At 36.4% G+C, this 24,676-nt stretch overlaps 1 long non-coding RNA gene across 1 annotated transcript; it reads left to right on the plus strand.

The window, feature by feature from the left end:
- The first annotated feature begins 19,665 nt into the window (after positions 1-19,665).
- Positions 19,666-22,149, plus strand: LOC140847442 (uncharacterized). The gene is made up of 2 exons (XR_012127437.1): positions 19,666-20,278; positions 20,677-22,149. It is a non-coding gene; the product is annotated as an uncharacterized lncRNA (long non-coding RNA).
- The last annotated feature ends 2,527 nt before the right edge of the window (positions 22,150-24,676 follow it).

Below are 24,676 nucleotides of genomic sequence, written 5' to 3' on the forward strand. Positions count from 1 at the left end.
GTGACTCTTCCTGAAAGGAAGTTCAAAATAAAAATCAACATGCTAATGGAGGTACGGAAATACATCCAAGAACTCAGGAAAAATTCAGGTCAGAGATCCAATCGTTGAAGACCATGACAGAGGGTATTAAAAGCAGGTTGGATGAAGTGGAGGAGAAGATAAATGAAATAGAAACTAGAGAAGAGGAATACAAAGAAGCTGAGGCACAGGGAGAAAAAAAGATCCCTAAGAATGAAAGAATATTGAGAGAACTGTGTGACCAATACAAATGGAACAATATTCATGTTATAGGGATACCAGAAGAAAAAGAAGAGACGGAAAGGGATAGAAAGTGTATTTGAGGAGGTAGTTGCTGAAAACTTCCCCAATCTGTGGAAGGAGATAGTCTTCCGGGCCATGGAGGCCCACAGATCTCCCAAGACAAGGGACCCAAGGAAGAAAACACGAAGACACAGAGTAATTAAAATGGAAAAGATCAAGGATACGGACAGACTGTTAAAAGCAGCCGGAGACAGAAATAAGATCACATACAAAGGAAAGCCCATCAGGATAACATCAGACTTCTCAGCAGAAACCTTACAGGCCAGGAGGGAGTGGAATGATGTATTTAATGCTATGAAGCAGAAGGGCCTGGAACCAAGATTACTTTATCCAGCAAAATTATCATTTAAATTTGAAGGAGGGATTAAACAATTTCCAGACAAGCAAAAGCTGAGAGAATTTACCCCCCACAAACCAACTCTACAGTCTATTTTGGAGGGACTGCTATAGATGGAAGTATTCCTAAGGTTGAAAAGCTGTCACCAGAGGTAATATAACCACAGTTAAGAAAGTAGAACAGCTAATTACTAAGCAAATGCAAAATTAAAATAACTAACCCCAAAGTCAATCAAGGGATATACAAAAAGTACAGAATATGACACCTAATATATAAAGAATGGAGGAGGAAGGAAAAGGAGGAGAACCAGAAAAGAACCTTTAGATTGTGTTTGTAACAGCATACTAAGTGAGTTAAGGTAGACTCTTACATAGTAAAGAAATTAACCTTGAACCTTTGGTAAGCACGAATCCAAAGGCTGCAATGGCAATAAGTATATACCTAACTATAATCACCCTAAATATAAATGGTCTAAATGCACCAATCAAAATACATACAGTCACTGAATGGATAAAAAAACAAGACCCATCTATATGCTGCTTAGAAGAGACTCACCTCAAACCCAAAGACATGCACAGACTAAAAGTCAAGAGATGGAAAAAGATATTTCATGGAAACAACAGGGAGAAAAAAGCAGGTGTTGCAGTACTAGTATCAGACAAAACAGAATTCAAAACAAAAAAAGTAACAAGAGATAAAGAAGGACATTACATAATGATAAGGGGGCCAGTCCAACAAGAGGATATAACCATTCTAAATATATATGCATTCATATGGAAACACCAAAGACCCCGAATAACCAAAGCAATCCTGAGAAAGAAGAATAAAGTAGGGGGGATCTCACTCCCCAACTTCAAGCTCTACTACAAAGCCATAGTAATCAAGACAATATGGTACTGGTACAAGAACAGAGCCACAGACCAGTGGAACAGATTAGAGACTCAAGACATGAACCCAAACATATATGGTCAATTAATATTTGATAAAGGAGCCATGGACATACATGGCAAAATGACAGTCTCTTCAACAGATGGTGCTGGCAAAACTGGACAGCTACATGTAGGAGAATGAAACTGGACCATTGTCTAACCCCATACATAAAAGTAAATTCAAAATGGATCAAAGACCTGAATGTAACCGAAAAACTCTTAGAAAAAAACATAGGCAAAAACCTTTTAGACATAAACATGAGTGACCTCTTCTTGAACATATCTTCCCGGGCAAGGAAAACAACAGCAAAAATGAACAAGTGGAACTATATTAAGCTGAAAAGCTTCTGTACAGCAAAATACACCATCAATAGAACAAAAAAGGAACCTGACAGTATGGGACAATATATTTGTAAATGACAGATATGATAAAGGCTTCACATCCAAAACATAGAAAGAGCTCACACGCGTCAACAAACAAAAAACAAATAATCCAATTAAAAAATGGGCAGAGGAACTGAACAGACAGTTCTCCAAAAAAGAAATACAGATGGCCAACAGACACATGAAAAGGTGCTCCACATCGCTAATTATCAGAGAAATGCAAATTAAAACTACAATGAGATATCACCTCACACCAGTAAGGATGGTTGCCATCCAAAAGACTAACAACAACAAATGTTGGCGAGGCTGTGGAGAAAGGGGAACCCTCCTACACTGCTGGTGGGAATGTAAATTAGTTCAACCATTGTGGAAAGCAGTATGGAGGTTCATCAAAATGTTCAAAATAGAAATACCATTTGACCAAGGAATTCCACTCCTAGGAATTTAACATAAGAATGCAGCAATCAAGTTTGAGAATGACAGATGCACCCCTATGTTTATTGCAGCACTATTTACAATAGCCAAGAATTGGAAGCAACCTAAATGTCCATCAGTAGATGAATGGATAAAGAAGATGGGGTACATATACACAATTGGAATACTACTCAGACTTAAGAAGAGGGCAAATCCTACCATTTGCAGCAAATGGATGGAGGTGGAGGGTATTACACTCAGTGAAATAAGCCAAGTGGAGAAAGAGAAATACCAAATGATTTCACTCATCTGTGGTGTATAAGAACAAAGGAAAAACTGAAGGAACAAAACAGCAGTGGAATTACAGAACCCAAAAATGGACTAACCAGTACCAAAGGAAAAGGGACTGGGGAAGATGGGTGGGTAGGGAGGGATAAGGGGGGGAAGAAGAAAAGGGGTATTAAGATTTGCATGCAGCGGGGGAGGGAGAAAGGGGAGGGCTGTACAACACAGAGAAGACAAGTAGTGATTCTACAACATTTTGCAATGCTGATGGACAGTGACTGTAAAGTGGTTTATAGGGGGGACCTGGTATAGGGGAGAGCCTAGTAAACATAATATTCTTCATGTAAGTGTAGATTAAAGATAAAAAAAAAGAAAGAAAGAAGAGGGGGATTACTCCTTGATAGGATAAAACTAACTGTAAATCAATGATTAATGCATGCTCTAAATATCCTTAGTTTTGATCACTTAAAGGGTGTCAGATCATCGGCTATGGGGGTACACTTTTCTGATAGTATTCCTTTCTCTTAAAAAAAAAACGCAGTTCCTGTGTGGTGACCTCCAACGAGTTCTACACAATGGTATAAAGGGCATATCAAAGTGAGGGCAAAGGGTCTGTTTGTGTTTATACAGAGGATCAAAGCCTAATATGGCTACCCAGAAAATGAACTAAGATACGATATGAAGAAGAACTTCGAACATCAGCACTCTCTGGAAGACTCATACCAGAAGATGATCATCAAAAAACCTCAACAAAGATCCAGGCGCTGCTACAGTTATAGCTGCATCCATCCCACCGGTTCCTGGACTTGCCATTGGAATGAAGGAGATATCTAAGCTGGCCTGTGCTTTCAGTAAAACAACAAATTTGACTGGATCTATACTGTTGGAACTCAACCAAGAATTAGGAGAAGTGCAAGTTGTAGCGCTCCAAAATGTTACGACTACAGACTATCTACAGTTAAAAGAACATATGGGATGTGAACAGTTCCCAGCAATGGGTTGTTTTAATTTGTCTGATTTCTCTCAGACTGTTCACGTACAGTTGGACAATATCCATCATATCATAGACTAATTTTCACAAATGCCTAGGATGCCTAACTGGTTTTCTTGGCTTCACTGGACATGGCTGGTAATTATAGATCTGCTTTGGTTATGTAACTGTATTCCTATTATGTTAATGTGTGCATGCAATTTAATTAGTAGTTTAAAACCTATACATGCTGAAGTTACTCTACAAGAAGATATGTCAAAGAAATAATCCTCCCATGTTTTCTTCCGTCTGCTACCTCTTTAGCTTTTCTTCTTCCTTCCTAATTACAACCCTTCAGTAGAATTCTTGCCTCATATCGAATTTACTGAGTATCATAATTCCTCCAAGTGGTAAAGATACCTCAAGACAAATGCTGGGCATAGAAGCCACAGGGCGTAAATCTGTAAAGAAGTAAAAAGCTAACCTTTTCAAACAATATGGCTTCTCTCTCACTTACCAACTTTACATCTCCCTGTATGGCCCCAGAAGATGACTGGTGAGCCAGAGACAGGTAAGATTCTTCAAGGGAGGAAAAACCTAAGACAGGCACAGTCGCAGGGGGGCCATCAGGTGAGAAATTGGGGATCAACAGTGGTGAGGCTTAGAACCTCACCCCCCCTGTTTTAAGAGAAATCTTCTGCATCCATGGATGTTTTAATGCACTTGTCTAGCTTGTATTAACACATAGTCTACAGGCACACACCTGATCGTCTACAATTGCTCTCTTACAACACTAAACTATGTTTTCTACCTTTATCTTGCATCTATCTACCACTTCAGCATTTTATTAAAAATAAAATAATAATAATAATAAAGGGAGAAATGTGGGATCAACATATAAATCAAGTATAAAAATCAAAAGAATATTCATATTTGACCTGATTGTTTATAGTTCATAATGCGTGATCAAAACCGAAAGTTTCTGTGATGAATGCCCTTGTACTGTTCACCATGTAAGAACTTATTCACTATGTAAGAATTTGTTCACCATGTAAGAACTTGTTCGTTATGCTTCAGAAGATTGGAGATTGACGAGAATTAGGCTTGAGATGGATTAATGATTGTGCATTGAGCATTGACTCCCGTATACAGAATTTTACTGTTGTTAACAACCATTTGATCAATAAATATGAGAGATGCCCTCTCAAAAAAAATACTCAAGAAAATATAAGTAAACTGAATTAAAAAATACATCAAAAGGATCATACCCCAAGACCAAGTGGGATTCATCCCAGTGATTCAAGGAAGGTACAACATTTGAAAATCCATCAACATCATCAACCACATAAACAAAAAGGACAAAAATCACACCATCTCCATAGATGCTGATAAAGCATTCGACAAAATTCAACATTCATTCATGATAAAAACTCTCAACAAAATGGCTATGGAGGGCAAGTACCTCAACATAATAAAGGCCATATATGATAAACCCGCAGCCAACATCATACTGAAGAGTGAGAAGCTGAAAGCTTTTCCTCTGAGATCGGGAACAAGACAGGGATGCCCACTCTCCCCACTCTTATTCAACATAGTACTGGAGGTCCTAGCCATGGCAATTAGACAAAACAAAGAAATACAAGGAATCCAGATTGGTAAAGAAGAAATTAAGCTGTCACTGTTTGCAGATGACATGATATTGTACATAAAAATCCCTAAAGACCCCACTCCAAAACTACTAGAACTGATATCGGAATACAGCAAAGTTGCAGGATATAAAATTAACACACAGAAATCTGTGGCTTCCTATACACTAACAATGAACCAGTAGAAAGAGAAATCAGGAAAACAATTCCATTCACAATTGCATCAAAAAAAATAAAATACTTTGGAATAAACCTAACCAAGGAAGTGAAAGACCTATACCCTGAAAACTATAAGACACTCTTTAGAGAAATTAAAGAGGACACTAACAAATGGAAACTTATCCCACACTCTTGGCAAGGAAGAATTAATACATCAAAATGGCCATTTTGCCCAAAGCAATACACAGATTTGATGCAATCCCTATCAAATTACCAACAGCATTCTTCAACAAACTGGAACAAATAGTTCAAAAATTCATATGTAAATACCAAAGGCCCCAAATAGCCAAAGCAATCCTCAGAAGGAAGAACATAGTGGGGAGGGTTCTCACTCACCAACTTCAAGCTCTGCTACAAAGCCACAGTAATCAAGATAGTTTGGTACTGGCACTAGAACAGAGCCACAGACCAGTGGAACAGAATAGAGTCCAGACGTTAACCCAACCATATATGGTCAATTAATATATGATAAAAGAGCCATGGACATATAATGGGGAAATGACAGTGTCTTCAACAGATGGTCCTGGCAAAACTGGACAGCTACATGTCAGAGAATGAAACTGGATCACTGTCTAACCCCATACACAAAAGTAAATTCAAAATGGATCAAAGACCTGAATGTAAGTCATGAAACCATAAAACTCTTAGAAAAACACATAGGAAAAAATAAGGTACTCTACAGTATGGGAGAATATATTCATAAATGAGAGATCCGATAAAGGGTCAACATCCAAAATATATAAAGAGCTCACATACCTCAACAAACAAAAAGCAGATAATCCAATTAAAAAATGGGCAAAGGTGCTGAACAGTTTTCCAAAGAAGAAATTCAGATGGCCAACAGACACATGAAAAGATGCTCCACATCACTAGTCATCAGAGAAATATAAATTAAAACAGCAATGAGATATCACCTCACACCAGTAAGGATCACCACAATCCAAAAGACAAACAGCAACAAATGTTGACGAGGTTGTGGGGAAAGGGAAACCCTCCTACACTGTTGGTGGTAATGTAAATTAGTTCAACCATTGTGGAAAGCAGTATGGAGGCTCCTCAAAATGCTTAAAATAGAAATACCATTTGATCCAGGAATTTCACTTCTAGGAATTTACCCTAAAAATGCAGCAGCCCAATTTGAAAAAGACAGATGCACCCCTATATTTATTGTAGTACTATTTACAATAGCCAAGAAATTGAAGCATCCTAAATGTCCATCAGTAGATGAATGGATAAAGAAGATGTGTTACATATACACAATGGAATATTATTCAGCCATAAGAAGAAAACAAATTCTACCATTTACAACAACATGGATGGAGCTAGAGTGTATGCTCAGTACAATAAGCCAGGCAGAGAAAGACAAGTACCAAATGATTTCACTCATATGTGGAGTATAAGAAGAAAGAAAAACTGAAGGAACAAAGGAGCAGCAGAATCACAGAAACCAAGAATGGAATAAGAGTTACCACAGGGAGAGGGACTGGGGAGGATGGGTGGGAAGGGAGGGAGAAGGGTGGGGAAAAAGAAAGGGGGCCTTATGATTAGCATGTATAATGTGGGTGGTGGCATAGGGAGGGCTGTGCAACACAGAGAAGACAAGTAGTGTTTCTGCAGCATCTTACTACGCTGATTGACAGTGACTGTAGTGGGGTTTGTGGGGGGACTCTGTGAAGTGGGGAGTCTAGTAAATATAATGTTCTTCATGTAATTGTAGATTAATGTTGAAAAAATGAATTAAAAAACTAAAACCAGTGAACAAACACCTTAAGAAACTGGAAAAAGAATAACATTAAATACAAAGCAAGAAAGAAAAGAATAATGAAAGACCAGAAATCAAGTAAATGCACAAAACAAAAGAGAAAATGAACCATAAAGCTGTTTCTTTGTAAAGATCAGTGAAGTTGACAAGTCTTTTCCAAGGTTGGCCCAAGAAAAAAGAGAAAATGAAACTGCAAATCATCAATAACAAATGAAATGATATATACCAATAAGTCATGAAGACTCAAAGGGGTAATTGGGGGAAATTAAGCTATTAGGCTTTCCATGTTTGAATTAAACACATTAAATGAAAGTGACCCATTCCTCAAAGAACACAAATGACCATAACTCACTAAAAGAAGTAAAATGAATAACCCAATAGCCACTTAATAAATTTCATTCATAATTTTTAGACTCCTGGAAAAAACTTCCATACCTACTTTGTTTTCCTGGAAAAATGAACCAAATATTTAAAGAATTATCACCAGTTTGTATGTGATCTCTTCCAGAAAATAGAAAGCAAAAACATTTCTCAACCCATTTTAAGGTCAGTATTGTCATTAGACCAAAGGGAAAGGCAGTAAAACAAAAAATTAAAACTATACTAATATCACTTTTAAATATAAATGTGAAATAAATTAACAAATATATAATTTGGATAAGACTTTAAGTATTGAAGAAATTAAATCAATAAAAATCAACCTTCCAAAAGGGAAAGCATAAGTCCTAGATGCCTTCACTGGGGAATTCTAACAACCATTTAAAGGAGAAATTATATCAATACTCTAATCTCTTCTGGAAGATAGAAACAATAAGAATACTTACTAACTCATACAATGAGACCACCATTCTGATATTTCAAAAACAGACAAAGATATTATAAGAAAACGATGAACTTATATTTAAGAACACAGATGCAAATACACTCAACAAAATATTAACATATCAAATCCAACAGTATATAAAGAGAACTTTATGCCAAATCCACATTGGATTTATCCCATGTATGCAAGATTTTTCAACATTCAAAAACCAATTTCTATAATCTAGTATAAAAAAAGCTTAAGAAAAGTGAAAAATCATATGATCATATCAATAGATACAGAAAAATCATTTGACAAATCCAAAGCCTATTCATGATAAAATATCACAGTAAGCCAGGAATAGAGAGTAACATCCTCAACTCGCTAAAGAACTTATACAAAAACCTATAGGCAATATCATACTTAATAATGATTAACCAATTTTCTGCTAAGATCAGAAACAAGGAAAAGATAAATCACCTCTCCTTTTAAACATTGTATTGGTAGTCCTAACTCAAACAATAGTACCTTGAAAAGAAATAATAATAAACAGATTAGTTAGGAATAAGTTTGTTTTCTTGCCAGAGATGACATAACTGTCTAGGTAGAAAATCCCAAAGTATCAAAAAAAACATCATCCTGGAACTAATAAGTATTGTAGCAAGGCTGTATGATACAACATTAATATTCAAAAGTCAAATGATTGCATATATATGTATACATATGAAATATATCAACAATCAAGTGAAATTTGAAAAAAAACAATATCTTTTATATTAATACCCCCCACCCATGTAATGAAATACTTGGATATATATCTAACAAGATATGTACATAGTCTTAATGAGGAAAACTGCAAGCCTCTAATGAAATAAACCAAAACACTAAATAAATCTATAGATATTCCATGTTCATGGATAGGAAGTCTCAATATTGCCAAGTTGTTAGTTCTTCCCAACTTGATCTATGGATTCAGTGCAATCCCAATCAAAGTCTCAATAGTTACTTTGTGTATATAAACTTATTCTAAAGTTTGTATGTGGAAGCAAAAGACTCAGAATTACCAACACAAACATTAAAAAAAAAGAGTAAAGTCAGAGAATTGAATCTACCCATCTTCAAGACTTAATATGAAGCTGCAGTAAAAAAGACAGTGTGGTATTGGCACAAGAATAAACAAATATATCAGTGAAACAAGATAAAGAGTCCAGAAATATATCTGCATAATTATAATCAAGTGATCTTTGACAAGGCAGCACAGGCAATACAATGGAACAAAGACAGTCTCTTCAACAAGTGTTGCTGGAACAACTGGACTTATACATGTAAAGAAGAATCTAGATGCAGACCTTACACCCTTCACAAAAGTTAACTCAAAATGGATCATAGGCCTAAATATAAAATGCAGAAGTAAAAGACTCCTAGAAGCTAATATAGGAGAACATGCAGATGATCTTTAGTATGGTAATGACTTTTTTGGTACAACAAAGGCATGATCCATGAAAGAAATCATTAAAAAGCTGGATTTCATTAAACCTAAAAACTTGTTCTCTGCAAAAGGCAATGTCAAGAGAATTAGGAAGACAAGTCAGAGAATGGTAGAAAATATTTATAAAAGTCACATCTGATAAAAGATTATTATTCAAAGTACACAGAAACTCCATGAGTGGAATCTGATTTAAAAAATAGCCTGAGGAGGATGGGTGGGAAGGGAGGGACAAGGGGGGAAAACGGGCATTACGATTAGCAGACACAATGTTGGATGGGGGCACGGGAGGTCTCTACAACACAGAGAAGACAAGTAGTGTTTCTACAGCATCTTACTACGCTGATGGACAGTGACTGTAATGAGGTATGTGGTGGGGACTTGATAATAGGGGGAGTCTAGTAGCCATAATGTTGCTCATGTAATTGTAGATTAATTATTTTAAAAAATAGCCTGAGAATTTAACATACTTCTAACCAAAGAAGTTATGCAGATGTTAAATATACATATGGTAGATATCAGGCAAATGCAAACTAAAACTAAAAGGATGTTTCACTCACTGCACATTTATTAGAATGATCAAAATCCTGAACACATACCAAGTCAAATACTGAGTCTCTGGAATAACAGGAACTCATATATTGCTGGTGGTAATGCACAATGGTACAGCCACTCTGGAAGATAGATCAGTAGCTTCTTACAAAAGTAAATATACTCTCACCATATGCTCCACCAATTGTGCTTATTAGTATTTACCATTAGGATTTGAAAATTTATGTGCACACAAACACCTGCACATGTGTATTAGTAAAAGCTTTGGTTATAATTGCCCAAGCTTGCAAGCAACAAAGATGTCCCTTAGTAGGACAGGCAATGTAATTAAAATGGCTTAAACAATTTATTGTAAGAATATATAATGATTGTTATCACTCTACCTGATTTTAAGGCATTAAACTGTTACCACTATCAACTTGGCATGCTTTTGATGAAAAGAAAGAAATATCTATGAAGCAGAATAGAGAACCCAGAAATTGACCCACAGAAATATACCCAGCCTATTTTTGACAAATTTATAAAATCAGTTCAATGGAAGAAAGACAGTCTTTTCAACACTAGGTTCCATGTCGATTAAACATCCATGAACTTTTTTAATGAACCTTAACCTAAACTTCATATCTTCTACCCAGATTAACTGAAAATGGATCATGGAATTAGTTGTAAAATGCAAAACTACAAAACATTTAGACTTCACCATAGGATAAAATCTCTTGGACCTAGGGCTTGGTGAAGTGTTGTTAATCATGACAACAAATGCAGAACCCATTAAAGAAAATGAAATGATAAATTGGATATTGAAGTTTTATGCTTTTTCTCAGCATAACTCCCTATGAAGAAAATGGAAAGACAATATGTATTCTGAAAGAAAATATTCACAAACCACTAGCATGTCATTGGACTTGTACCTAAAATATATGAAGAACTCTCAAACTCAACAATAAAAAATGCAAATCATAAAGTTAGAAATTGGGCAAAAGGTATGTAGGAGCATTTTACTTATCAGGCTAGAGAAGTGTCACTAGGACACATAAAGATATTGAAAATAATTAACAATTAGGAAAATGCAAATGCTGTGATGACATACCTTGTTATAAGAGCTAAAATACATAGCTCTTGTATGATACATAATAGTAGAAGGAGCACTAAGGATATATTTGCAGTGATGAAACAGTTATGAATTTAGGTTGCTGTGGTGGTTTTACCAATCCACATATAGTGTAATCTACATGGAATTATACAAATACCTGTACCTGCATTGATTTTCTGGTTTTGATGTTATAGTGTATTTATGTTAAATGTTACCTTTTGGGGAAAGTATATATGATCAACTTTTCAGTATTGTCTTTGCAACATCCTGTGTGTCTCCATAAGTATTTAAACATAATATGTTAAAAATATGTCACCTAGGAAAAAAACTAATATACCCACTTTAAATAGAGTAAACAGAGTAAAAGACATGTGACAAGTAACAGGAAGAAAAATGATAAACCATGTGAAAACTAATCAAAAGAAGGGTGTAATGGAAAGACTACAGAACAGAGAAAATCACCTGGATTACTCCTAAATTTTGATGCAACTAACTACAGATTTTCAACATACATGAAGCAAAAAAATGAAAAGAGAAATAGAAAGATTCATAATCATTCTTAGAGACTTCAACTCTCTTCTCTCATTATTCATGTTTGCTATTATTATTCATTGTCTCATTTTTCATTCATTAAAGCATGTAGACAGAAATACCATAGATATAGAAGTCTAAACATTATCATTCAACTTGACTTATATGACATTTATGGAACACTCCACCCAGTAATGGTAGTTTGCAAGTTCACTTGCAACATTCAACAATGTTCACCATGTGCTCAGTCAAAAGGAAATCTGATCAAATGTAATATGATCACAATCAGAAAGTATTATTTGTGGCAATAATGAAATTAAACTAGAAATCAATAACAGAAGCATCTGGTTAATTCCTCCTAATATTTAGAAGTTGTACTACAACCTCTCCAAAAGCTATTTGGTCCAAGAAATTTCAGTGGAAGATAGAAAATCTTATGAACTGAATAAAAAGAAAATATAACATATCAAAACTGAGATGTTTCTAACAGAACTTGGATATTTAAAAAATTTTTATTGAAATATAGTTGATATACAATATACTGGTTTCAGATGTACAACATAGTGATCTAATAATATACATTACTAGGTGCTCACTATGGTAAGCGTAGTTAGCCCTTATTGCTACACTAAGATATAATATTATTGGTTATATTCTCGATGCTGTACTTCCATTCCTGTGACTAATTTATAATTTGAAGTTTGTACTCCTTTATCCCTTTCACTTATTTCACTCATCCTCTCACCTCCCTCCCCTATGGTGACCAACAGTCTATTGTCAACATTTATGGGTCTATTTCTTTCTTATTTGTTTTGGTTTTTAGATTCCACATATAAGTGAAGTCATATGGTATTTCTCTTTCTCTGTCTGACTTGATTTCACTTAGTGTGATACACTCTAGGTCCATCCATGTCACAAATGGCAAGATTTCCTTTTTTACAGTGGAGTAGTATTTCATTGTGCATATGTACCACATCTTCAGAGCTTAGGTATTTTTAATATTAAATGCCTTATTGGAATTACAGAAAGTTTTTAATTGATTAAAACTTCCCCTTGAAAAATCTAGAAAAAACAAATTGAAAACCAGCAATAATGAATAATAACTATGAGAGCAAAAAATCACTTAAATTGGAATGAGAAGAAATGAGAAAAATTAGCAAAAGCAAAAGTTTTTTAATCAATAAATTTGAGAAGATACTAGCTAAAATCTCCAGAAAAAAGAAGAGATGAAATTATCAGTGTCAGGAGTAAAAGAGGTGACTTTACTACAAGCCCTAAAGACATTAAAAGACAATAAACACTAAACTCCCCCAAGAACAGATAATCTGAATAGGCCCATATTTATGAAAGAATTTAAATTTATAATTAAATAACCTTCCAGTTTCAAAATTCTGATGAAAGAAGTCAATAACCTAAACTAGTTGAGAGACATACTGTGTTCATAGGTTTGAAGACTAAATGTAGTTAAGGATGCCAGTTCTCCCCACACTGATCTATAGAATTAACGGCATTCCAAATACAATCCCAGCAGTTAGTATAGGGTCTGCCTACCAAATTATGTTCAATAAGTATTTTTGTATGTATGAGTGATAAAAGTAACGACAATAAAATACATTACAAATAAACATTTTTGTAGAACCAATTTCTGTGTTGGTGGCTCCCCTATACATCAGCTTTCCATTTATCAAACTAATGAAACAACTGTGAGATCTGAGTTATTTTTTAAATAATTCAATGCAAGTTATCATATAGATACAAAATATATTTATTTGAACTCAATATGATACTAATACCATGCAGATATCTTATATTTTGAAACATTTATATATTCTATTACACACTTTACTTCATTCACCAGAATTTTTTGTACTTCTCCATGTTCCTATTACGGACATATTTTTTTAAATGGAGAGTGGATGAAAAGTAATATGTAGTTGACTACTGTGAGAGTTTATTTTGTGTTGTTGAAATTTTATCTAAATGACTCCATAATATTGCTGCCTCAGCATCCATTTTGTGTGGTGAAGCAGCTTGCAAGGTCCTTGAACTGACACTGGTGCCTCCTGAGAATGCATGTCCTAGATAACACCCTGCAGAGTCACTAGCAAATCTAAGTTCCTGATATAACTCCCCCAACTGCCCTTGTGATAAACATTCTCCCCTGCCTCCCAGAGCCTTCCCATAGTGCACTTCTGATATAAGACCCCCAAAAAGCTTACCCAAAACCTGCTCATTTTGGTTTGATTTGACCAATCCAGCCTTAGCCTGGGAACCCCCAAACACTCTGCCTGCAGACCCTAATAAAGGCATGTGCCCCGGGTCCTGTCCTGCTCTATCTGCAAGCTGCCTTGACCTTCCAGTGTGGTCCCTTGAGGCATGCTGTGCACTTCCTGTAGGATCTGTGAGTGATAAACTTCCCTATTTCACTCTTCCTTGCAGTCTTTTGTTGAATATGGCTCACCATTTGACATCCTGGGGCTCACTTAACAAAGTCACAACATGTATCAACCTGACTGGGCTCAGTGATGCCCAGGTAGCTGATGAAACATTACTTCTGGGTGTGTCTGTGAGGGTGTATCCCTGATAGATTAGTATTTGATCAGTAGACTGAGTAACGAATGTCCAGTCTTACCAGCATGAGGGGGCATCATTCCACCCATTGAAGGCCTGAATAGAACAAAAAGGCAAAGGAAGGGATCATTCTATTCTCTACCCTTGGACATTAGACCTGGTTCTCCCGCCTTCAGATTCCGGGACTTAACATCAGTGCCTTTTCTCTCCCTTAGGCTTTCAGCCTTGGACTGGAAATTACACCGTTGGCTCTCCTGCTTCCCAGGACTTCAAAATCCAAATTAATTATTCTCCACATTTCCTGGTTCTCCAGCTTGCAGACAGTAGACCATGGGACTTCTCAGTCTCCATAACCATAGAAGCCAATTCCTATAATTAATCTCCTCTTATATACATGTATGTATATCATATTGGTTGTTTCTCTGAAGAATGCTGACTAGCACACTACTACTTTATGTTAATTTGTAAGGTGAAGTAATAAGAAACAACACTTTCAAATTTAAATCTCAGAACTTACAATGCTCAAATTAATTTTGGAAGAATGACTTTGAAGCATTAGATTTAAATTCTCATTTCTATTTCATAATATCTTCAAATGTGAACCGTAATAGGTTAGGGAAATTATAGTTAGAAAACTTTACCAGCAGGACAATTATACCTGACTTTGGTAAACTTATATGAGAACCATTATAACCACTTTATAGGTATCCTTAAGTTGGGCTATAGTCATGATAATTTATTCAAAAAATAAAGTAATACATTTTCCAGTGCTTTCACAAGTGACCATCAAGATTTTTTTGTAGACTAATAGAACTAAAATTGATGTTTTGTTGTGCTTTTTACTGTAACAATATTAAACATGCCAATTATTGAAGAGTAAATTCCAGGCATTAATAAAAACATTGGGAAGCAAGTAAAGATAAACTATTTTATATCCATAGAGAATTCATAGTAGTAGTTGGGCATCTTTTTTTATAATACAGAGATAACCTTTATTTGACACAATTGGGCATTTTTTATAGCTATGGACATAACTCTAACTTGTAAGTGATGTTCACATGAAGCAACTCATAAGCCTTCTAATTTCCAGTGGATATCTTCACCATCATAAATGGAACAGTTTTATGGCCATGAAGTTGATAGACCTTAGTAGTTCCCAATAACCTGCTATTCCTCAAAAGAAAACCATACCTACCCACTCCAGGAAAATGCTTTGAAGCGGCAAACTATACATAGCTGAAATTTTTAAAATATTAGGGCATCTTCTTAAGTCTGGAGAAAAAATCACTTCTAAGTAACACCAACTCTTGATCTGGTCATTTTAGAAAATAGGTTTGTAGCAGACTAACCATAAGGTAACTCCCAATTATTTCTTATCAACTAGTGTTCACACCTGTTTATTTTTACCTTCTCCTTGTGTGCACACAGTACCTGTGAGTTCTAGTCAATAGTAAATTTAAACAATGGCAAAGGTGATGTGATGTCATTCGCTTGATTAGGTCATGTTATATGGCAAAAATCACTTCTATGATTATATCATGTTATATAAGACTCTGTCATCAGACTCCAGGAAGTCTCTCATTGTTGGTTTGACAATGTAAGCAGTTATGGTGGAGAAGCACATTGGAACAGGAACTATGTGCATCATTTAGGACCTGAGGACAGTCTCCTGCTAGCAGCCAGCAAAAAGCCTGGAACTTTGGTTATATAGCCACAAGAACATGAATTCTGACAATATAAACTTTGAAGTACATTTTACCCCAATTATTCCTCCAGATGAGGATGCAACTAAGCTGTCCCAGATCCTTGATCCACAGAAAACATGATGTAATGAATGTACGTTGTTTAAAGCTATTAAGTTCATGGTAATTTTTTTGGTAGGAATACAAGGTTTAATGTGAAGCTCAGTTGATTCTCTGTAAATAAACTATTTTTCAAAGACATATTTTCCAAGGTAAAATTTAATACTTTTTTACCCAGAGAGAACCCAATGGAGAATTCCCACAGTATAAAACAGGGAAGTCTATTTTGTCTTGAATGACATTTTCTAAATATTAAATATACTTATAAAAGACCTCTATATCATTGAAGACTGTCTTCATTTAAGTGGCATAGTGTAGGATCTGAAGAATCAAAAGTTAGCCTAAGTACAGCCATCTTAAAGGCTTAAATACCACCCCCTAACCTAGAAGGAGGAAAATTATTAGAATCTTGAAAAACAAGTTAGTCAGCCAGTGTTAAATGTAGTGACCTTTAATTAGCTGACCTCAAATCAGTTAATCATACACACCAAGCTTATCTTGCTAGAACCACCCTAAACATTCCGAAGGTAATCTTATCTAACCAGACCCCAGGATGTAGCCCCAACCAAAGATTTATGTGTCTATGAAAAAACACTGTATTGTGATTGTGGAAAATGTTGCCCCCTTTGAAAATGCTATAAAACCTTCTGGCTTTGTGTGCTCAGGGTCCTTGTTGAGACCCGCTGCGTCGGGCTAACTTGGACCCCAGCTAGCTGGTTCCTGAATAAATTCCTCTTGCTTATTGCATCAAGAGACGCCTTTCGTGAGTGATTTGGGGCGGCGTCCTCCTCTGGGAGAATCCAACATTTGGGGGCTCATCCGGGATCGTGTGCTCACCCCGCTTCACTCCCGAAGTCGCTCTTGGAGGAAGAGGTAAGATTAGTGGCGCCTTGAGTTGTCTGTGTTCTGTCTTCTGTTTTTCAGTGAGACCGGTCAGAATTCTGAAAGGGGTACCCACTGTCTGGCAGTCGTCCCGATCCTGTAAAGGGGTCGAGACCGCGGTAGGTAGACGTACTTGGAGCACCGCAGGCTGCAACCCTGGGGCACGCCTCGGGGAGAGTGGAGGGCCAGGGACGCCTGGTGGCCTCTCATCTGTTTTTCGGGCAAGGTGAATCTGATGAGATAGGGTTGATTTTCGGGCGCCAAGAGTATCAACCCTCCGATTCCTTTCGGTTTCTGATTGAAAATCTGAGGAAAACAAGGAGCGGCCGCCGTGTGTCTAATCTGTGTGTGTCTCTGTTTTTTGTGTCTTTCACGTGCCTAATAATTGTTATACTGACAATGAGACAGACTCAGACAACCCCCTAAGTGTGTAAATGAATATATCTTTCTACCTCCGGATGGTATTAGTGAAATTGATTTAAAGACAAGCGCTTATGAAAATTGAGTGTTCTAAAACTTCCAGAAAACCTGATAAAAAAGTGTTAAGCATTAATGCTAATTTGAGTTTGCCTAAGGCGGGCATGTCTTGGTAGTTGTCGGCTGCCTGAGTTTACCTAGAGTCATTTGAGTCATGTTATCTGCTAAGTCTTTTAAGAATAGAATGCTTAGAAGCTTGGCTTTGTCTAGTGTTCAGTGGGGGTCTTGTGAGTAGGCTAGCTTAGTTGTTGCAGGTAGGTGAGCTGGATAAGTGTGGCAAGTGAACACCTTTTTAATTGTGTGTTGCAGTGTGTATGCCTACCTGCAGCCTGAGAATCTTTGTAGTAACTTAAAGCCTTAGAGTTTTGTTAAGTTGAGAAGATGTGCTCTGTGTTTGCTGGGAGATTGTGCTGTGAAGCTCATGGTTGCAGAAATTGTAGAATGTGTTCATAAGTTTGTCAGTCTAGGGAATGTTGGTTTGACAGTTTGCAGTGTCCTGCTTCTCAGTGTTCACTGGAGGTTGAAGTTTCTAATAGTTTTGAGTTCTGGTTAGAACTGCTTAAGGTGATGGAGAGGGCATTTCTCTATGCTAGAAGATGTATGTTTTGATGAGAGAAAGTGTAAAGAACGGAAATTCGTTTTGTTGAAAGTAAAAGAGAGTGATTGTTCTGAAGTGCAGCTATTTGTTTAAAGAAAGAGAACACTGAATGTAAAAAGAAAGTTGTAGAAGGCTTGTGGAAGAGTTAGTATAGTCATGCTATGTGAAATTGAAGCAAGTAAGTCTTGGTATCGAGTGCACAGCAAAATTAGAATCTCGTTTCCAGTTAAACAGTTTTCTTTAACTGTTAGTCTGCTCTTAGTGTTGAAAGATCAAAGCAGTTTCTCATGCTTAAAGTCTCAGTGAGTTGCCATAAAATCGTAATATTAAAAAGACTAAAAGCTAAAGTTTGTTAACAACTGTATAACCTTTATTTGCGTTTGAAATATTTTGTTATTGAAAATGATGGCATGGCCTGAGAAATTGAATTCCTAAGCAGAATGGTAACAAAGCTTTTTTCAGCTGATTAAATGCACTTAGTTAACAAACCAAAATTTATTCTTAAAAATTAAACTGTGTAGAATCTAGACAAGATTATGTTTCTCCCAGAAAAACAGGTTTCACTGTAAAGGTTAAATGGACGAACGTGTGACCACTTTTGAGAACCACCAGGTCTTCTTGTTTAATTTATATGCTGTGGATATGTTTGTATGTTTTAAAAAACATGGAGGACTCCATATTTTTTTAATGCAAATGATCTTATAAGCTGCTATGCAAATTCTATTAAAAGCTCTATCTACTATTAAAGAGTAAAACATTCTTGAAGCTTTCAGGGAAGACCTGTAGACTTAAGCACTTTCTCTGCTTTTTTGTATCTGGTCTTAGACACTTATGCTGAGTTATGTTCTTATTATTTTCACTGTTTGTAAGCTATTGATTGTAAGCCAAAGGTCATCATTTCTCAGTCCCTAAATGAAGAAGTAAAATGCCTGATCTCTTTCATCTCAAAGCATATTTCTGGTCATATCTGAATATCTGTGTGAAAGAAAGAGACATTTAAATTTGAGATTCTGCTTAAACTTTTAAGTTGAATTTGACTATAGCCATATTCATTCTTTGTATGTATCTCTAACAGGTCTTTTGTATGCCTGGTGATATTATACTCTGCCTTGAGTTTAGACAGTTCTTTCAGCTAAATGTGAATTCTTATTGTAGCTTTTTTCCCCTTCCTGAAGATGAAAGCAGAGGAATCTACCATCTGCTACCATTCTCTCAAGAATGCTTAGTAACCTAGAATTATTTTGACTTTCTATATATTGTCTTTTAAACTGACAGCAGCAGTCTCCCCTGCTGCCCCACCTTTTTAAGGTATCTCGTTTACTGTGCTGGGTATATAGATAATAAATGTGTAATGATAGACAGTTCTAATAGAATTAAATGCAAAAAAGTGCTTTTACCTCTAGTTAACTCTGACATGTTCCAGAGGGCCCCTGGAACATGTCAGAGGATTTTTTTCTCATTGGAGAAAGTATTTGACTGGTTTGGCTTGTTTATCTGATATATATATATATATATACATATATATATATATATATATATATATATATATATATATATATATATTTACCAGGAAAGCAGGAAAGCACTGTCAAAGAGAATGATGCTAAACTTTGTTACTGAATGTTTTGTATTACAGAAATATCAGAATTTCCTTATGTCAACTGTCTTACAGTAAGCTCTCATCAGATCTTTAACCATTGTCATTTGTAAGTCTTTTGTCATTTATAGTATTATCCCTAAACTGGTAAAGAACTGGATTTCAGCAGAACAGGTATTAGTTACATAAGATTACATAAACTAAAGAAAATGATTTTGTGTCTTTTTGTTTCAAATGTTGCTGATACAGTGTTTTAACCTTGTTCTCTTAAACTGACAACAGTTTAGTAAATGACTATCTTTACGAGCAGAATTGAAACATCCTTCTCTCTACCTGATCCCTCCAGAGTTTAAAAACTTTCAGTGACTGTTTTTGTATTTCATGGCAGTATGTTTATTTGCACGAGTTCAATAAGAATCTGCTTTCCTTGTGAGAAGACTACTTAAGAACACTGGTTATACTGCCAGGGCTTTGACTGGAATGTCATACCTGAGAGACATGTGCATGGACTCAGATGTGAACAACTTTAAGGAACTAAGATTGACTTTATAAAGCCAACAAAGCCCCTTGGAAGAACTGGCCTGGTACCTTGCTTACAGAGTTCCCAGCAGCCTTACCAGGTGAGTAAAGAAGGTCACTTCCTGGCAGGTGCAGAGACCTCGAGAAGAGAAGAATTCATCCAAATCTACAGGTACTGCAGGCAAAGCCTGATGGCAAGTCTAGCTTGGCTGTCTGGCCTCAAGAGGCCTTTAAAAGTTCAATCTGAAATTCCTTACAAAAAGTTCCAGCAAAGCATATTTAAAAGAGCCTGTGTAATCAATTGCTCTTCTTGCTGCACTTGTGCAAATGATCAAGCCAGCTGTTAATTATTTTCTTAACCTGGTTACTTCTAATAAAAATGAGGGTGATTTTAGAGAAAAGTATTGTTTCAATAATGGCAGCCTCCTTCAGGAATAGAAAATCCAACTCCAGATGTTGCTACATAACCTAATAACACAATTTGTTTTATCTTGCCTAGAAGCCACAAAACTGCAAATAGTAATAGAAATGAAACCCAGAATAGAAGCGCCAGCCTTCTGAGGCCCTCTCAACTGACCAGTGATGGAGACCTAGCTGCACCCTTTACTGCGCCCCCTTCTCAGCACGAAGCAGCCAGAGCGGTCATCGCCCCTTTTCCCTAGCAGCAGCTAAAGTCTCTATCTGTAGAAGAAAGAATGAGACCATACCCATAGCCTTCCCCGGTAAAAACAGGTATTTAATCCCTCCTCCCAAAGGATGGTGGGCTTGGAACACTGGAGTGACCCCATGTGTCTCTACTTCTGCCTTCAACTCCTCCCGTGATTTCTGTATCATGGTTCAGCTGGTGCCCAGGTTGATGTATCATGATGATCTCTCATTCGTAGCTGAATTTGAACCTAGGCATAGATATAAGAGAGAGCCAGTCTCGCTGACCTTAGCTGTGTTGTTAGGGATAGGAGACGCAGCCAGAGTGGGAATGGGGGCAGCCGCTATTGTCCAAGGGAACCAACATTATGAAGGACTAAGGACAGCTATTGATGAAGACTTAAAGACCATAGAGCAATCCATTACAAAACTTGAAGAATCTCTGACTTCCCTCTCTGAAGTAGTCTTGCAGAATAGACGAGGGCTGGATCTGCTGTTCCTAAAAGAAGGAGGACTGTGTGCAGCTTTAAAAGAAGAATGCTGCTTTTATGCAGACCATTCCGGAGTAGTAAGAGATTCAATGTCAAAGCTTAGGGAAGGGCTAGACCAGAGAAAGAAAAAACAGGAAGCCGGCCAAGGGCTATTTGAATCTTGGTTCACTAGATCCCCGTGGTTTACAACCCTGATATCCACTCTGGCTGGGCCCTTACTCATCCTTGTGTTGCTCCTCACTTTAGGACCCTGCATACTAAATCGGCTGGTAACTTTTGTTAGAGAAAGAGTGAGTGCTGTTCATGTACTAATGTTGAGGCAACAATATCATTCACTCACCCAACAAGGAGACACAAACATTCCATGATTGGAATGTCCCTAAAGAGAAGTGGGGAAATGTAGGATTTGAAAAATCAAAAGTTAGCATAAGTACAGCCATCTTAAAGGCTTAAATACCACCCCCTAACCTAGAAGGAGGAAAATTATTAGGATCTTGAAAAACAAGTTAGTCAGCCAGTGTTAAATGTAGTGACCTTTAATTAGCTGACCTCAAATCAGTTAATCATACACACCAAGCTTATCTTGCTAGAACCACCCTAAACATTCCGAAGGTAATCTTATCTAACCAGACCCCAGGATGTAGCCCCAGCCAAAGATTTATGTGTCTATGAAAAAACACTGTATTGTGATTGTGGAAAATGTTGCCCCCTTTGAAAATGCTATAAAACCTTCTGGCTTTGTGTGCTCAGGGTCCTTGTTGAGACCCGCTGCGTCGGGCTAACTTGGACCCCAGCTAGCTGGTTCCTGAATAAATTCCTCTTGCTTATTGCATCAAGAGACGTCTTTCGTGAGTGATTTGGGGCAGCGTCCTCCTCTGGGAGAATCCAACAATAGGAAGCTCTTATATAACTGAGCCAAAGATGCCCCTATATATTGAGTCTACACTTTTTCCTTCTTCACAGCAGGACAGAACAATTAGCTTAAAAGCCCACAAGTGTCAAACTCAAATTCTTACAATTTGAAAAATGTTTATGATTTTAACAAATTTATACCTTTTGCACAATTGCTTTAAATATAACCCTTATAAGCATATTTTTAGCCATTTAGGGCTCGCTGATTTGCATAGGTTATAAAACAGCACTTCTAAATCTTCTAGCTACAGATAAACTCACATGCTATAAATAACCCCAAGCTACTGCTGACCTTCAGAACTCTCTGACCCTGAGTCCCTATCTTTCTGCTGAGTGATATCCCCTAGATAGTAAGGCCCCTCCCCTATTTCCTTATTTCCTGGGAGTTCCCTTGCATTTGTCCTCTTCTGAGTGGTAGGACTCTGGAAGGTCTCATGTGATAAGGAAATTCCCCAAATCCCATCCTTCATACAAATCTAAAGTACCACCAAAATAAAGTTCCCTGTTTGCCTCTGCTACCTTGACATCATATATTTTTCCTAGATCAACTCAGAAACCACCAAACTCACTATAGAAACTGACCTTCTACTTATAAATGTTTCCTTTTCTATAGAGATCTTTTAAGAGGTATAAAAGATCAGCTGTTAGGAATTATATCAAGAAAACATTTGAATAGGCTTTGACATGTTCTACAAATATCTTTTGAATTAGCATTGGAAAAGGTTATCATCTAGTATATTTTCCAGGACTGCAGTTAGAAGTTTAATACTTTTCAAAACAAAAGGAAAAACAAACAAATGATACTATGCCAAACTGAAAAGCTTCTGCACAGCAAAGAATACTATCAACAAAACAAAAAGGCAATGTACTGAATGGGAGAATATATTTACAAATGACATAACCAATAAGGGGCTAATATTCAAAATATATAAAGAGCACAAATAACAACACAAAAAAACTTTTAAAAATCTTATTAAAAATATAGAGGATCTGAATAGACATTTTTCCAAAGAAGATATACAGATAGCCAATAGGCACATGAAGATACTGAACATCACTAATCATCAGCAACATGAAAATCAAAACCACAATGAGGTATCACCTCACAGTCAGAATGCCCATGTGTGTAAAATTGTACTATTTCCAGAATATCTCAACTGGCTTTAGTGCATCTGCATTTCAACAGATGTTCCTCAGGGGTGGAGAAAAGTAGTTCATCTCCATATCAATAGGTAATTACCGGGACCACCAAGGGCTTATCTGAACCTGAGAGGTTAGGGGGAGGGCTGGTTTGCTTCTGCTGTAGCAGGAAAGAGAAACAGCCCTGGAGTGCAGTTTGTTAGCAGTAAACAGGGTTTAAACTTTATTTCTCCCTTTGACTGATTTTGGTTTTACAAGTATTTTGCTCTAGGATTTCCTTTCCTTGGAGTTACAGGCTACTATTCAAAAAACAAGAACAAGTGTTGGCAAGCATGTGGCAAAAAGGGAACTCTACTATACTGTTGGTGGATATGTAAATTCGTGCAGTTACTATGAAAAGCAGTATGGAGGTTTTTCAAAAAGCCTAAAACAGGAATACTGTAAGATCCAGTAATTCCACCTCTGAGAATTTACACACAAAAAAATATCACTAATTCAAAAAGGTATATGTACTCTAATGTTTATCACAATATTATTTACAATAGCCCAAATATCAGTGAAACTTGTTTCCATTAATAGATGAATAGGTAAAGAAGATGTGGTACTTTATACAATAGAATAGTACTCAGCCATAAAAAAGAAATAAATCTTGCCATTTGTGACAACATGGGTAGATCTAGAGGGTATTATGTTAAGTGAAGTAAGTCAGACAGAGGAAGACAAATACCAAACAAAATAGAAATAGACTCTTGGTTGCCAGAGGGGTGTGGGGTGGAGGAATGGGTGAAATAGGTGAAGGGGGAAAATTCGTGAGAATATTTGATACTTTTATCTGGGTGATGTTTACATGAGTGTGTATGCATGTCAAAACTCAGCAAGTATTACACTTAGATTTATTCGTTTTAATGTATACTGCAATATAAAAAATAAAAATAAGTAAATAAATGTTTAAAGAACTAAAGGAAACTATTATTTATCAAACTAAAGTATGAGAACAATCTCACAAAATTGAAAATATCACTGATAGAAATTACAAAGTGTAACTGAATAGAAATTTTGGACTTGGAAAGTATAGTAACAAATTAAAAATTCACTAAAGAAATATCACAAGAGATTTGAGAATACAGAAGGAAAAATCAGCAAGTTTGTAGATAGATACATGCATATTATCCAATCAAAGGAAAAGGGAAAAATAAATGAAGAAAAATAAACATCAATGATATGTGGGCCTAATGCTAACCTAAGACAACAAGCATAACAACAGGCATAATTAAAGTCCCTGAAGGAGAGAACAGAAAGGTATAGAAAGAT

The sequence above is a fragment of the Manis javanica genome, chromosome X (assembly GCF_040802235.1).
Source record: "Manis javanica isolate MJ-LG chromosome X, MJ_LKY, whole genome shotgun sequence".
NCBI classification, from domain to species: Eukaryota; Metazoa; Chordata; class Mammalia; order Pholidota; family Manidae; genus Manis; species Manis javanica.